This window comes from Amblyomma maculatum, chromosome 1 (assembly GCF_055883805.1).
Source record: "Amblyomma maculatum isolate TAMU_Amacu chromosome 1, ASM5588380v1, whole genome shotgun sequence".
Lineage (NCBI taxonomy): Eukaryota > Metazoa > Arthropoda > Arachnida > Ixodida > Ixodidae > Amblyomma > Amblyomma maculatum.
The window spans coordinates 435649093-435652786 of NC_139344.1; the positions used below are offsets into that span (position 1 = coordinate 435649093).

General features: G+C 51.2%; 1 pseudogene; it reads left to right on the top strand.

Moving 5' to 3' along the window:
* Positions 1-961: 961 nt before the first annotated feature.
* Positions 962-3201, top strand: LOC146209465 (uncharacterized; annotated as a pseudogene).
* The last annotated feature ends 493 nt before the right edge of the window (positions 3202-3694 follow it).

Consider the following 3694-nt stretch of genomic DNA (forward strand, 5'->3'; position numbering starts at 1 on the left):
CGACCCCTTTTGCGGCCTCTTCTGTATCTGCGACATCCATTCGGTGCTCCGTCATGTCCGCCCTCACTGTCGGTGCAGCAGCCACTCCATACGTTCGTACGCAATCTTCCTCGGAGTGGCCAGAACGCTTACATGTCGAACAACGCGGAATCTTACAATCCCGGCGCACATGACCGGTCCCGCGGCAGCGCAGGCACTGCATTGGCCGCCCAGGCACCACAACAAGGGCGAACTCCCCTGCTACTCTTATCTGGTGAGGCAGGTCTTCTATGCTCATCCCGGGCTTCAACTTCAGGAGCACGGTTCTCGTTGTTGAGCCCTTTTCGTGAACGCCCTGGACTCGCCACCGCTCACGGGTCACTTCGGTCTCCTCACCGAAAGCCGCAAAAGCAGTTCGGATGTCCTCATCGGCCACGCCATGCAACATCCAGTGGAGCCGTAGCTTCACTTGTTGATCCTCCGGGTCAATGATGATACACCGTCGACCTTTCACTTGAAGCTCCTTGAAGGCTAGCAGCCGCTTAGTTTCTTCAGTGCTGCTCAAAGTCACCGCCCATACATGGTTTATTTGGTAAGCCCCCAAGGCCACCACGTCTTGGAGCGTACCAGTCTTGGCCAGGGCGTCCCGGAAATCTTCAACCCTGAAGGGTCGCACTCGTACGTCGCCGTGCAAAAACACTGTGTTGAAAACAACACGACCGCTGGGCAGATGCGGCAAAATGATCTGATATTCTTTATCTTCGTTTCCGTCAAGCCTGTTACCGCGGCCAGCCTGGGCCGCAATCGCCGCTTCGCCGGAGCTCATGATTCTTCGTCCGTACACGCCGGTGGCCGGAAGTAGAATGGCTCCTCGCGAGCTGCGGTAACGGCCAATGATGGCCGTGGAATGTCGTTGTTGGAAAGACTTCAAGAATACAGGATTGTACTGCCACCTCTGCCTACCGGGGAAGGACTTAAAACTATGCTTGTTCTTCACTGCGACATCAATGGAAGCCCTTACAGGAGAGAAAATTTCTGCCAACCGATGAAAGACGCCGGTGTCATCGAACAGGTAGGGGGTATCGGCGCATACCAGATGTCTCATATCTGGTTAGTCAATTTCCGAACCGAAGATGCAAAGAAAAAGTTACTTGGCTTAGGGCACATCCTTGTTAAAGGAAAACAGTGCGCGCTTTGGGACCCCGAAAGGCAAAAAGTAAGACTTAAAGGGCACTGGTGCGCGTTCAACGTCAGCAACTATAATACGTTTAAACGCGCGTTTGCCGTATACTTCACTTCACTTCACTTTATTCACCTTAAAGGCCCCCTTCCGGGGGTATTACATAAGGGGTGGGTTAATATATACAACATTAATAAATACATGTCATTGCCTTACGATAAAAGTAGTTATAGCATGTAAAAAAGAAGATGGGCACATGATAGTGGCGACGTTGGTGGGGAGGGTATTCCAGTCCACAGCAGTGCGGGGGAAAAAGGAACCTGAAAAAGTTGCAGTACGAGATAGGGGCCGGGCAATCTGAAACGGATGTGCAGTGCGGTGAGATATGCGGGTCGGATGAGTAATGTAAGGTGTTTGATTCAGAGTGCTGTGGTACAACTTATGGAGTAAACAAAGGCTCGCGATGCGGCGGCGAGCTTCGAGGCTTTCGAGACCGGAAATATTCTTCAGAGATGAAATGCTGATGGTATACGAATGTGCAGAATGAACGAAGCGGATGGCGCGGTTTTGGACTGATTCAAGTGCATTTGTTAGGTACATTTGGTGAGGGTTCCAGATGGGACTAGCGTACTCAAGTTTAGGTCTGATAAGTGTTTTATAAGCCAGAAGTTTAACGTGCTGCGGTGCATGACGAAGATGACGTTTTAGGAAACCTAGAGATCTGTTGGCAGAGGATATGATTGTGGTGATGTGTGTTCGCCAAGAAAGATCGCTAGACAGGGTTACACCGAGGTACTTGAAGGATTGAATGCTTTCTATGGGTGAATTAGCAACTGTATAGGAAAACATAAGGGGGTTGTGATGACGTTGGAATGAGACGAGTTTGCATTTTTTGGCGTTTAGCGTCATTAACCAGTTGTTACACCATTCATAGACACAGGTAAGGTCATTCTGAAGGGCCATTTAATCACAAATGTTAGTAACGGTACGATAAATTACACAGCCATCGGCGAAAATGCGAATAATACATGATACTTGTAGTGCCAAATCATTAATGTAAATTAAAAACAAAAGCGGGCCGAGCACAGATCCCTGCGGAACGCCGGATGTTACAGGCAGGGTGCCTGAGCTGTGATTGTCAATAGAAACGAACTGAGATCGGTTAGCAAGGAATTCTTTAATCCACTCTAGAACATTGGGGTTTAAATTTAAAAAGGCAAGTTTTAGTAATAGGCGTTGGTGTGGTACCTTGTCAAATGCCTTTGCGAAATCTAAGAATAATGCATCGGTCTGCAGGTTGCGGTCAAGGTTACTATGCAAGTCAAAAGTGAAGTGAAAGAAGTATCTGGCGACAGATGGAAGACCGGCAGTTTTCAAAACGCCGACTCGACCACCCGAGTTGTTCGGCTGATACTTCGTGAAGGTGACAGCCTGGATCGCATACCACATCAGATGCGTATCGGGAACGCCACCGTCTTAGTCGTCGTCCAGGGCGGGCGCCGATATGCTTACGCTGCCACAAGAATGGCCACACCCGGCGTGACTGCAGTGTACCCAAATGCAATGAGTGCCACGCTTTTGGGCACGAAGAGGCGGGATGCACGAGATCGTATGCCCTAGCTGCTGGAAGAGGAGCGTTCGGCGATAACAGCGAGCTGCACATGGATGAGGATGAAGCGGAGAAGGCAGCCTCTAACGCAACGGTTGATGAACAAACGGACGCAGTGCAGAGCAATGGAGAGGGATGCACTGAAGGAGATACTCCTGCATCAAAGCTTAGTCCACCAGAGTCGGATACCACGAGCAGTACTACCGGTTCGCCGCAAGTTGCCCTGAAATCTACTGGAAAAGACAGTGTGACAGCTATGGACTTTGATTCTGCGACGGCTAAACGGCGCCATGATGAGGTGACTAGAGAGAGCCAAGAGCAGCGATTGCGGTGTCTAGAATGTCAGTGGTGCGTCGCCGATGTGAAGAAGCAGCGCGTCACCAGAAGGATACGATCGTCGTCGCTTCTTAGCGGCGACAACTTCGAATCCTAAACCACGGCGGGGCGGCACTACATGGCGCGGCCTGGTCTTGCTAAGCGATGAAGCGATGGCGTCGTTTGAAAGGAGCATTCTAGTAGCAACGCTCAATATCCGAACATACCAATACACTCATACAAATAGACTTCAAATTACCCTTCCCTCCTGTCCAGCAGAGTGGCGCGAGTAGTGCTAGCAGCGACTGACTGCTTGCGCTGCCGCCGCCAGCGAGTCAAGACAACATGACTGCGTAGAACACCGTCGCCGCCATGCAGAAAGAGAAGCCCCCCCTCCCCCCCCCCTCGTCCTGCGTGGCGGTGAGAGTGCTCTCTTATTGCCGAAACGCCGGCTTGCTATCAGCGGATCACTGTGCGTGCATCCCGTTCTCACGAGCTTCACTCACTGCGCCACCCGCAACATCAGTCAGTCGCTGCTATCTGTTCGTCGCGCAATGTTCTGGGCCCACGCGCTGCTTCGCGCAACCTCCCGATAACTTAATTGCTCTCTT